Source organism: Anabrus simplex, chromosome 2 (genome assembly GCF_040414725.1).
Source record: "Anabrus simplex isolate iqAnaSimp1 chromosome 2, ASM4041472v1, whole genome shotgun sequence".
In the NCBI taxonomy this organism is placed as follows: Eukaryota; Metazoa; Arthropoda; class Insecta; order Orthoptera; family Tettigoniidae; genus Anabrus; species Anabrus simplex.
Window position 1 is genome coordinate 1,177,333,457 of NC_090266.1, and position 13,570 is coordinate 1,177,347,026.

The 13,570-nt window shown below is 40.1% G+C and overlaps 1 protein-coding gene across 1 annotated transcript in view; it reads right to left on the reverse strand.

Moving 5' to 3' along the window:
* LOC136863387 (putative glutathione-specific gamma-glutamylcyclotransferase 2) overlaps positions 1 to 13,570 on the reverse strand; it is a 101,540-nt gene that overhangs the window by 45,567 nt on the left and 42,403 nt on the right. The gene's annotated exons all lie outside the window — the stretch shown is intronic.

Consider the following 13,570-nt stretch of genomic DNA (forward strand, 5'->3'; position numbering starts at 1 on the left):
GGGGTTCTTAACATGAGGTCAATGGACTACTTGGGAGGTCCGTGAATTGGCTTTAAAGGGTTCATGAAAGTCAAATAGAATTTTAACGTGAACATCAAAAGGGAATCAGAGACATTTTATTTTTAGGAATGAAAATCACAGTTGAACGGCTATGGGTGTCCTAATTTTTTTTGTAACTACATGCTTCATTACAAACTGGATTAACTCCATTTGTGAGACAGGATTTTCAGCACTTATTTCTACCAAACCAAGAAGTCGAAATTGATTGGCTTGTGAAGGACCATTCCAACAACAACAACAACAAGAACATTCTCGCTGAAATTTACTTTAAAGCTGAATTAAACATGCGTTTCGTTTTATGCAATTTGGACCTGACAACCGTACTTCATTTTTGTACAGAGAGGTAATTAATTTTTGCATGATACAGACTGTTTACTTGACCGAGTTGAGTGGACGCGCTGCGGCTATGGAACCAAGCTCGGCAATTCGGGAGACGCGTGGGTTCGAACCACACCGTCGGCTGTACTGAAAAAAGTTTTTTGTGGTTTGCCAATTGCATTTCCAGGCAAACGCCGGGACATATCTTCACAGACCACAGCTATCTCGATTAGCTAAACTAAGGTGGCATCAGGAAGAGCATCCAGCTGTAAAAGCATGCCATATAAATTCATCTCCCTCATCCCCGACTGAACGTGGTATACACCAAGTATGAATACCATACACTGTATAAAAATCAGTTTTCAATAACAAATACATTCACTGTCTGCCAAGTTGTGAGTGTGTGTTTATGTTTTATATATGTTCAATGGTGTCACCAGATTTTCAAAGGGATCCATGGCACAAAAATGGTCAAGAAATTTTGTTGTAGAGTACGTTATTAGTATATGCCTTTATACCCTTCTCGCGGCGGAATAACAATTAATTAATTGTAATATTTACGGTGCAAATTCCATTTAGCACAAAAAATTAATACTGTATTTAAATTTCATGTAACTGTTGCGGGTACTCTGGAATCTTGCTAATTCGAACTCCATTGGGATCGGGGCCCGTTCAGTTCGGCAAATTTTTGGACTATCAGAACTTTCTGCTGAAATCCAGCATTGTGCCGTAACTATGAAGACTAATGTGTAATAACCTAACAGGAATACCTGACATTATAAAGTAAAATAAGCACTGACTGATATTTGTGGAGCGTTGTGTATTATAAATTTGTATAACCAAACATTATAAAACCCGATTAAATATGTTACAGTATTTTACTTCGATTTTTGTCTCAAAGAACTACTGTAATACAGAGTGCAATACTATTTTACATTTATTTCATACATATATACATACATAATAAAAATAGAACTAATTTTAACCGAGATTATTTTTCCAATATATTTCATTGCAACTTTGGTACTTGGAAAAGGTTTAGTTCGAATTAACCGACTTTCCGTGTTATCGAGGTTCAGATTAGCGAGACTAAGTTTTATAAAATTTCAATTATTTCATGAATGGTAGCAAATTTATATTAAACATGAAAATAATTGTTTATGTACCATTCTAGGGAGACATGATCTGGAGCAATTTTAATTCTACTAAATTTAAGCGAGCGAAAGGTGTACCACTCCCCTCAACGTAGGAGAATGTGCGCTTACTTCTGGTACAGATAGTACTAACAAACTAGGATATATCAGAAAAGACATCAAAACTAATCAGATGGTTTAAAAAAATTAAAGACAAGAGTACAGAAACTATTCTCAATTACATTCCCTTTTCACAACATGGAAAATACTTCAGAAAATGTTTTCTCTGATTTTCTATTTTCAACGGGTGAACGCCTTATAACAATTCCCATTTCAAATTGAAACACCGTTCTGTAGAAATAATGAAAGTATACCGAAATTTAGTTTCTCCAGGCACCAGAACCACAATTCATTTAATTATGAATATAACCTTCGTTTAAGAAACCCTTCAGCAAAGCAACACACTTCGTTGCAAATGAGTTAAAATTGTCCTTAACTGGCTCTCTATGATGATAACTGTGGGATCGAAAGCAGACCCAGTCCGTTAGAATTTAAGGGTGTTCAATATCAAGGACATCAGTCATTAATTACGTTAAGGAACTACTATACAGGGCAAAATTTCAGTAATCTCGCGTGCCTTTAAACCAAGAGTAGATTAAGTGACGTTAAAATTATTATTCTCATCATAATCAATAATAATAATAATAATAATAATAATAATAATTTCAGGGCTGCCGACAGTGGGGTTCGAACCCACTATCTCCCGAATACTGAATACTGGCCACACTTAAGCGACTGCAGCTATCGAGCTCGGTGCTCTATCATCTGAGCTACCCAGCTCGGCTATATAAAAATGTCCCTCACAGGTAGGTGTGTGTGTGTGTGTGTGTGTGTGTGTGTGTGTGTGTGTGTGTGTGTAATAACTACCTAATTGATTTTTATTTCAAGGATCATCTGCTGAAAGGCATAAAATGGCAGGGAGGGATTCAGTTAGGTGGAAATGTAGTAAGCAGTTTGGCCTATGCTGACGACTTGGTCTTAATGGCAGATTGTGCTGAAGGCCTGCAGTCTAATATCTTGGAACTTGAAAATAGGTGCAATGAGTATGGTATGAAAATTAGCCTCTCGAAGACTAAATTGATGTCAGTAGGTAAGAAATTCAACAGAACTGAATGTCAGATTGGTGATACAAAGCTAGAACAGGTCGATAATTTCAAGTATTTAGGTTGTGTGTTCTCCCAGGATGGTAATATAGTAAGTGAGATTGAATCAAGGTGTAGTAAAGCTAATGCAGTGAGCTCGCAGTTGCGATCAGCAGTATTCTGTAAGAAGGAAGTCAGCTCCCAGACGAAACTATCTTTACATCGGTCTGTTTTCAGACCAACTTTGCTTTACGGGAACGAAAGCTGGGTGGACTCAGGATATCTTATTCATAACTTAGAAGTAACAGACATGAAAGTAGCAAGAATGATTGCCGGTACAAACAGGTGGGAACAATGGCAGGAGGGTACTCGGAATGAGGAGATAAAGGCTAATTTAGGAATGAACTCGATGGATGAAGCTGTACGCATAAACCGGCTTCGGTGGTGGGGTCATATGAGGCGAATGGAGGAGGATAGGTTACCTAGAAGAATAATGGACTCTGCTATGGAGGGTAAGAGAAGTAGAGGGAGACCAAGACGACGATGGTTAGACTCGGTTTCTAACGATTTAAAGATAAGAGGTATAGAACTAAATGAGGCCACAACACTAGTTGCAAATCGAGGATTGTGGCGACGTTTAGTAAATTCACAGAGGCTTGCAGACTGAACGCTGAAAGGCATAACAGTCTATAATGATAATGATTATGTATGTATGTATGTATGTATGTATGTATGTATGTATGTATGTATAGAGCATTTATCCAGAAATGTGCTAGTGAACGATATATTAACTTATGACTAATGAGAGCTGGGCTGTGAATTTCGGTGAAGGATATCAAAGGAAAAACGATCATTCGAGCATTTTCTCGGCTTACGCGCCAAAATCGTAACGACAGACCCCAAGTATGTGTGAAAGAACAGGCGAGCATAAAATCTCTACCAAAAAAATCCTGTAGAGTATACAGTATATCCATCCATCTCTCCCTGAATAAGAAAAGTTATGTTAAAGATTGTACATTACAGTTGGCAGTTAAAAATCAACCTCAAAATTAGAAACCATTTTTGTGATTAGTCACGTAATCCTTATTAAATAAATATTGCTTATTCATCTCAAAAATCTTAATGGTAAAAATATCCTTTGCGGTATATATTTCAGGAGTTACCGACATGTTTACCGAAAACGCAGGGATGGTTTAAATATCACGTGGTGAGAACTACCAGGTGACGGGAAGGTCCTTGGAGAAACGTCCCACTGAGCTACGTAGATACAATCATCAGGACGTAAACTTGAAGTATCGTCTACAGGGAAATCTTAAAAACTATCCATCATAAATTCAAAATTCGCTAGTATTCTATAAAGTGATACCGAAATGAATAATTGTCACGATCGCACTGCACTCGAAATAAACTTCCAACGTATTAGTTCGCAGTCTGTAACAACAGTCTACATATGCCTTAGAATTGATGTAAAGTTAAAGAAAACAGAAAAAGGTGCTTATCTGCACTTAAATATATTTTACATACTTCCTGCTTTCTATCACACTGAAATAAAGGACAGAAGTATTCACCGTTTGGGAGGATGTCACAAGCACAGGTAATCAAAAGAATCAATAGGCTATGCAGTAAGGGCTGTCCAATAAACTTTGGAATGAGGGGGTGTATGTAGACTTCCAACTGCATATGCTGTAGATTAATTATGAAGATATCGGGCGAGTTGGCCGTATGGTCGGGGGCGCGCGGCTGTGAGCTTGCATCCGGGAGATAGTAGGCTCGAATCCCACTGTCGGCAGCCCTGAAGATGGTTTTCCGTGGTTTCCCATTTTCACACCAGGCAAATGCTGGGGCTGTACCTTAATTGAAACCACGGCCGCTTCCTTCCAACTCCTAGGCCTTTCCTATCCCATCGTCGCCATAAGACCTATCTGTGTCCGTGCGACGAAAAGCCACTAACAAAAAATAAGATACTAAAGAACGCAACCCACTCAGGAGGAAACTAAAGACCACCAAGGTTTTCACGAAAGGCCAATGTTGAAGATGAGAAAGGCGTGGACGGATGTACTGAACACGACCCTATACGTTGAAAGTTTATTTTGATACCGAAATCATTAATTTATCAATTTAGGGTTATCGTAGCGAAAATGCTGCATAGACAATTTCCTAGTATTTAGTATCTTTCTGTAATATCTTAATTTACTTTCTTATGGGTGAAGAACCACGCAAGATTCACTGCCCTTAGCATAACGAGGAAGTATCTTGCTGTGGCAATTGTAGGAGTTTTAACCGATTACATTGACTTACAATGGGTAGATATCCGACATGTTTACTGTTTCTAGTGCAGTTTCTCATGCTGACTTCAAATCTGGAAACCGTGTTATTCCATCACAACAGGTTTTGAAGATGTTGAGAAAGATTTAGTTCTCGTGGAACAGCGTTCATCGAAAACTGTTTTAAGTGTTACGTTATTTTTCATTTAAAGCCGAACATTTTCATTTTCTTCTTTATTGTCAGTGACAGTGGAAATTATATCATCCAGAGGTTGTACAAATTCACCGGATATGTTTTTCTACGTGTGCGGCTATGTAACAAATCCAATTAGTGCCATGAGGAGCATTTGCACAATCTTAGCTAAACCCATGTTGATTAGTAACTCCATGTAGCAATCAATGCTCTCGTCTAAGTTGTTTTCCTGGATACAGTGTTGAACATACGTAAATGGTTGATGTATATCTCAAGATAGAGACAAATTGGTTGTCTTAGAACGTGTGTTAGATGCCATGATATCCGCCGAAAGTTACTTTTTGTTGATCAGTTATTCTCCGGCAAGGACTGAAAAATTTATTCAAGAGTTGAACGTAAGTACTACGAACCTGATTACATCAGTAATGCAGTTATTGTTTTCTTTTTGAAAGACTGAGTTTTTTAAAGTCTCCATTATGTCGGGTGTGTTAATGACGTATTTCCCGATGAGGAGCTATCACTGGACTAATTAATAAGCATGAGACTATGGAATATAAGGTTATCGTCCTCGTGTATGCGTAGAATGAGACAGAGCTAAAACAGAGATAAAGAAGTACTTGAAAATGAATATAAACAGTATAACTCTGCTGTTTAAAGTGTGTGTATCTATCTGGTCCGACCTTTACTATTAACGCAGGGAACTCGGGGAAGCAATGCGTAAGATGACATCTCTTTCCGTAACGGGAGTGAGCTGAATCATGTTGGGCGAGGAAAGGATGGTGAGGAGGCCTTGGAGCAATGATGCCAAGGTCAGGATATCGTAGCCATTGTGTCTAGCGGAGCGGAGGCTGGTTACGCAAATCAGCAGGAGACTGTGAGAATTAATGGACATAATTAATGAATCAAAACAATGAGAGTAAACTAACCCACAGTCTCCAAGGAACAAATCCCTCAATGTGTTAAGACGCGACGACAATATGAAAGTCCTCCTTTATATTCGGAGCGTTGAAAAGAAGTGGATTTCGAAATATCTACTGTGAATGTAGGTGACCACGTGAATTCGTAAAGTATTAATAATACCTTTCTTTGCAACTTCCTTAAAAGTATTTCGTTACTTCTTTGCAATGTTCAGATAAAACAGGCGATAAGAGAAATCAAAGAGGAATTTGCAAAGGGAATCAAAGTTCAAGGAGAGGAAATAAAAACCCTGAGAATTGCCGATGATATTGTAATTTTATCTGACTCTGCAAACGATCTGGAGAAATTGCTGAATGGTATGGACAGAGTCTTGGGGAAAGAATACAAGATGAAAGTAAGTCCAAAACAAAAGTAATGGAGTGCGTTCGAATGAAGTCAGGTGATGCAAGGAATATTGGATTACGAAATAAAGTCTTAACGAGAGTAGATGAGTGGTGTTGTTTGGGTAGTAGCATAACCAACGATGGTAGAAGTAAGGAGGACATAAAATGCAGACTAGCACAAGCAAGGAGGATTTTTCTTAAGAAAAGAAATTTGTTCACCTGGAACATTGATATAGGAATTAGAAACACGTTTTTGAAGACTTGCGTCTGGAGCGTGGCATTGTGTAGAAGTGAAACATGGACAATAACTCGCTCAGAAAGAAAGAATAGGAGCTTTTTAAAATGTGGTGTTACAGAAGATTGCTGAAGGTGAGATGGGTAGATAAAATCACAAATGAAGAGATACGGAATCGAATTGTGGTGAGAGGAGATCGATTTGGCTAAATTTGACCAGAAGAAGAAGAAGAGATAGAATGACAGGACACATTTTAAGACACCCAGAACTTTTACAGTTGTTTTCTGAGGGAGTGTAGGTGCTATGAACGGGTAGACCAAGTTACGAATATGAAAAACAGATTAGAGCAGATAGTGACTATGCTTGTTGTCTAAAGGGTTCTAAAATCTAGGTCATCGGCCCCTAATGGTACGAAATGAGACAACTTAAAAGTCCAAAATCATCCACTGACCAGAAGTCAAAATGTAATGACGAAGAATGAATGGATAAATATGAAATTAAAACAATCAGTGGATCCGACCCGCAATGCCCCACATTCCCAGAAACTAGCGTAAAACAACAGTATTTCTGACCAAGGGACTGTTTCTAAAGCACAGTCCTGAATCGATGATGCTTATTGACAAAAAGGGTCCAAAATCCATGTCATCGGCCCCTCATAATGGTACTTATCGCTAGTGAAGCCATTTGTCATGTTGCGGTACTAATCAAAAGTAGCGTAGACTCGCGATATTCCACGCATTACGGTACTACTCACTGGTAATATAATACGCGTATGTAACGCAAACTTATGGTGTTTCTCACATTGCGGCGCCATTTACAGGAAACTCAAACCTATGGTGTTCCTCCCATAGGTGTACTAATCACAGGGACTCGTACTATCTCGTGGTGTTCCTCACATAGTGGGTACTAATCATAGGCAACGCAGACCCACGGTGTCTCATGTAGTGGTACTAATCACATTCAGCGCCCAGACCCGTGGTGTTTCTCACAATTATACTAATTACAGGCAACGTAAGCCCGTAGCGTTCCGCAAATAGTGGTACTAATCACGGGTACTGTAAAACCCATCCTGATTCACACACTGTTGCTACTAATCACGAACCTGTTTCCCATTTTCACACCAGGCAAATGCTGGGGCTGTACCTTAAGGCCACGGCCGCTTCCTTCCAACTCCTAGACCTTTCCTATCCCATCGTCGCCGTAAGACCTATCAGTGTCGGTGCGACGTAAAGCCAATAGCAAAATAAAATCACAAACCTATGTGTACGTAACATGGCATTGGGTGTATTCTTCGTCTGCGTCCCCCACCCACAGGGGGTTGTGTGTTTGGTCTGCGAGAGTTATTTTATTTCGCTCAAGTCCGCCGGCAAGCCGGTTAGGACCCCCTTATCCGCCACATGGGAGTATCACCTCTCCCCACTGCTACGCCAGCATAGTAAGTTCGTGGGATTAGAGCAGATTTAAGTAGTTATGTAGAAATTAAAAGGTTAGCGCAGGATAGGGTATTATGTTGTGCTACATCAAACCTGTCTATGGACTGACGACTCAAACAGCAACAACAGCATTTGTCAATCCAATGAAGCTTTTATATTCCATAACGTACTTTAACAGAAATACTCATTTTCTTGTACTTTTATTTTCCCCCCACACCTGTTGGGTCGAGGGAAAACTTTCTTCAGCTTATTCCACTTATTTCTGGGGTCGCTGGCGCTACCCAGGCTTATTTTGCTTTTAATAATAATAATAATAATAATAATAATAATAATAATAATAATAATAATAATATTTGCTTTACGTCCCACTAACTACTTTTACGGTATTCGGAGACGCCCATTTTGCTTTTGGCCGGGGGTTTATGGACGGATGCCCTTCCTGACGCCACGTGATTCTTGAGATGAAAATCGCGACCGGATATTGACCAGGATTCGAGCCACAGCAGTCCGAGTGTGAAGCTAGCAGCTAAGTCACTGAGCTAATCACGCCCCGCCAACAAAAAGAAAAGAGTGTGAGTTTCTATTAGTAATTAAAGGAGACTGTAAATTTAAAATTATGATAAAGATTTAAAAATTATTTGCTTAGACGCATTGAGTGATCATCACAGGAACTTAGAAAGGAAAAATATAGTGTAGGATATAAGTGAAACTAGCCCAATAGGAAATGTCTACAGTTCTAGCCCTTCAGGAAAGCAGCTCAATGTTGAAAACATCCTAGGGATATGAGCTAATTTTAGGTAAATACAATAAAGCATGAGAATGTATACCTTATTTATTCCTAAAAATTACAATCCTTTTCTTAATCATTGTTATCCGGTCGATTAAATTAGCAGTTTAACTTTTTCTACCACTACGAGCGCCAATGTGAGTCAATGCAGAATATCACTTAAGCCCTTATAACTACATTCTGTACTATCTCGTGGTGTTCCTCACATAGTGGGTACTAATCATAGGCAACGCCTGAGGGTATTGAACCAATGAACACATTACAGAAGGAATTATGTAAATAAGTTAATTTGGCTACGATCTGAATACAAAATAAGACGATTAAAAAACAAGCGATTTCAGGCCTTTTTCGGAACTGCATTTAGGCCGGAAATGATTTTAGATTTTTTAGTTTGATAGAGCTATCCAAGACTCGCAATTTGAAACCTTCGCAGGTCCTTTAGCCCTTCATCCTTCGGCAGAATTGAGAAAATTGCTTAATTTTACGTTGTTCGCAGTAGACCCCTATGGGGACCCCTACATTTTCTGCTAATAAATTTTTTTAACATTAAAATACCTTCATAACTGAAAAACGCCATGGATAACAAGTTTGGAAATATTTCCGGAATGAGCGAACAGAGTGAAATTCCGAGAATTCTAAATCAACAACAATATGGCCTGGACTACCTTGTACAGGCATTTCGTGATCTGACTCCATCTAAGCCGACTTGTCAGGTAAACACCAAATGTGTCACCAGATATATTTTACTTGCCGTACGACACGGAGTGAAAATCATCAGCCTGTTTCCAGTCACTCGATCAGGTCAGGAATGGAATGAATGAACGAAGCTCCTTATCGAGAGCCTGTCCCACTATGGGGCAATGATTAAGGACTGACTGATGAAATGAAAAACGACAGGGAAAATCTGAGTACGTGGAGTACCTCGTCACCACTTTGCCCAGCACAAATCTCTGAATGACCGAGATTTGTACCACGGAACCCAGCTGTGAGAGCCCGCCGCGCTGCGGTCTGAGCCAAGGAAGCTTTCGTATGACATGGAGTGACTGATGAACTTTATTCCGCTTTTCGAAAATTACTCCTCCACTGTGGAGAATTCAGTATTCTAACGTTTTTAATGCTATTTTCCTCTAAGTCGAACCGACACATATGTCTTATGGCGACGATGGGGTAGGAGAAGCCTAGGAATTGGAAGGAAGCGGCCGTGGCCTTGATTAATGATACAGCCCCAGCATTTATATTCTAATGTTACTCTTATAATTATTATTAGGGCTCGGGTGTTTAAGACCTAAAATTAGCCCAAATAAGCAAGCAAATATGACCTCAAAAGTGACGAAATATGACGTACAAATTACAAAATATGACCCAAAAATGATTTATATAAATATGGTCATTTTAAAATAAGTTATAAGTCGCAGCGGCAATTCCTTTGATTCATATTTGTTAACTTAATTCTTTATTCTTACTTTCATATTCATTTTCTCAATATACATGTTTAGCAGTCCATTGTTCTTGATTCATTTAACAAACATTTGTGATGTGAAGAGTACCTATAAAGTACTAAGTTCGCTAAGATTATGAGATCACACAATATTTTAAAAGTCAAAACATGTTTGCTCCCTGAATTGGAGGTTTGAAATACGAGAAAACTAGAAATCAATACATTTTTTGAAAATATTTTGGAACGTTTAAGCCCAGATTTCATTAATATTACCGAATTGCCTTCCTTGCATGAATTTCTAAGCTAGCAGCTTCTGAACTAGTAATTGACCGGGCGGGTTGGCCGTGCGGTGAGCTTGCATCCGGGAGATAGTGGGTTCGAACCCCACTGTCGGCAGCCCTGAAAATCGTTTCCGTGGTTTCCTATTTTTACACAAGGCAAATGCTGGGGCTGTACCTTACTGAAGGCCACGGCCGCTTCCTTCCCATTCCTAGGCCTTTCCTATCTCATCGTCGCCATAAGACCTATCTGTGTCGGTGCGACGTAAAGAGATAGCAAAAAAAAACTAGTAATTGCACTCGATATAGTTCCAATGCCAGACTTTCTGACAAACTGTTGGAAAACAATTCCTGCGCTATCTTGATATACGGGGCAGAGTATTCCACTTGTATTAACTGCAGATATGATACCGAGAATCAGTTCTTTGTACGCTCGTGGATTTCCGCGATGCATTTTCAGCTCCAACATGGCAAACTCTCAAGAACGCGAAGCCTCGAGTTCACACTGAATCGGCATGCTATTTTTACTGGATATGTCTCTACCCGGCGTGTTTGTCGACGCAAGATTCTTCTTCGCATTAGGTAAGTTGAAGATGACTTTGCACAGCTACAGCTGTCGTCAAACCACCGAAATATGACCGAAATATGACGTTTCTACGAAAGTAGCTCAAAATATGATCTGATGACGAAAAATAAGCCAAAATATGCATTTATATGACAAATACAAATCACTTAATTGTGACGATATTAACTTGATATGCACCAAAAACCAATCAGGCAAGAAAACAGAGAGAGAAAAAAAAAAACACTTTTCCTAAACATCCGAGCCGTAATTATTATGTTCGTAGCTTTACGCGAAATGGTAGAGTTTTGTTTACAACCCAGTGACGATGACACTTAACTATCACGCTCCCTCAAAAAATAATCTCCGAACAGGCCATGAAGGCCCTTGGAGGGGTGGAAGGTAAAGGCTTCCACTATCTGTAACCTCGGCACTTGATGGGGTAGAGTGGTTAGCTCTATGCCCGGCCGCATTTGCCCCCAGGAATTAACCTGGTACTCATTTTTGGTGAGGCTGAGTGAACCTAAGTGCCATGTGCACCTCCGGAAGTGGAAATCTCGTTTCTTAAATTTTACGACTTCCTGAAGGGGAATCGAACCCATGTCCTTCCGGGCGAACCGAGCACGCCTTGACCGCCTCGGCCAGGCAGCCCCTCATCATGCCCACTCGTTACTCTTATAATTTGGCCACGTCTGTACTGAGCTCGTCGAAGTCCGTGAACTTTCGTAGTTGTGGTGTTTGTGCTTGCGTGTGTGTTTATAAATAATCGGAACTAAGTTAAGAGAATAACTGAACGTAGCCAGTAAGTTGGGTATTATGCCAGTATTCAGCTGAAAATAAACGGGAAAACAATTCTGGTATGGCCAAAGGTGGGATTTGAATCCATTTACCTCCTCAGTTATCTTCACGAGATCACGTATTCGGGAGTATTTAAATATCTGTATCCCGTGGTATAATTCTATTAGTGTGTAGTTTTTTCTTTTAGCTGAAACCTACTTGATTATTTGCCTTTCATGCCTGCAACGGCATCGTAGGAGCGAATGAATTACAATAACGTAATGTGAAATGGCGTATGGCTTTTAGTGCCGGAAGTGTCCGAGGACAAGTTCGGCTCGCTAGATGCAGGTCTTTCGATTTGATTCCCGGAGGCGACCTGCGCGTCGTGATGAGAATGAAATGATGAAGGCGACACATACACCCAGCCCCGTGCCAGAGAAATTAACCAATTATGGTTAAAATTCCCGGCCCTGCCGGGAATCGAACCCGGGACCCCTGTGAACAAAGGCCAGCACGCTAACCATTTAGCCATGGAGCCGGACAATAACATATGATACATTATCTTACAACCTATATGTCCACTCATGTATATTACGATTTAGTTCTAACTTTTATGGCAGAGTAGAAAGTGAATCCTGGTCTGCCCCACTATGCAAACCCTTCGACCTCGGAGGAGGCAATAAACTTCCAAGTGTACGCTCGTGGATTTCCGCGACGCATTTTCAGCTCCAACGTGGCAAACTCTCAAGAACGCGAAGCCTCGAGTTCACACTGAATCGGCATGCTATTTTTACTGGATCTGTCTCTGTACTCGCCGTGTTTGTCGACGCAAGATTCTTCTGAGCTGAGGAACCTCGTGTGGCCAGGGAAACCAGGACAAACAGTACATTTTACTCTGAAAACAACCAGTTATAGTCGTACATTTTCAGTATTTATTAGTACCCTGGCGTAAAATGAGAAACGTACACAATTCCATTCACCTTGCACCATTTGTAACGGAAGATTAACTGATCACATGAATACGACAAGCAATGAACTTCAAGCTCCATATGGTACTATTTAGAATGCAGCCTTCAATGATCTTTGTCTATGATGGTATTACTATTTATATCGATACAGCCAGCTATGGACTACAGCTACACAAACTACCTGCCTCTCTCTTAGGCTTACACCTTTTTGTTTACAGAATAACCAAAGGTGCTCTTTTACAGCCGTTCTTCTGTCGAAAAGTTCCGCGGTTTAACAGGTTCTTTCTCTGGATCATCCCTGAATCCCGCACTTTCTTCCTAAAAATGGTCCTCTCCATTACGTCCTCTGGTCTTATATCATTTACCCGCATGTCTTTGTATACCTCCTTCAGCCAGCCGGCACGAGCTTCCATTTTTTTTGTAAAATGAGCAACTTGTGCGCCAATCTCTCCGAGTTCATTCTCTTCCGGCGACCATAAAAGGTCTCTTTTTTTTAACTCTTGTATACAGTCCTTTGTTTGACCTCAGGTGGAAGACAAATCCTGTGGGACACTTTCTTAGGACTCAAAATCTTCCAGAGGAACTCGCTTTCCTTTTTCTCAATCGAAATATCTTCCATTTTTGCTAGTCTTTCTGCAGCGTAAAGGCATCCCGGTCTGACCATCATCATCATCATCATCA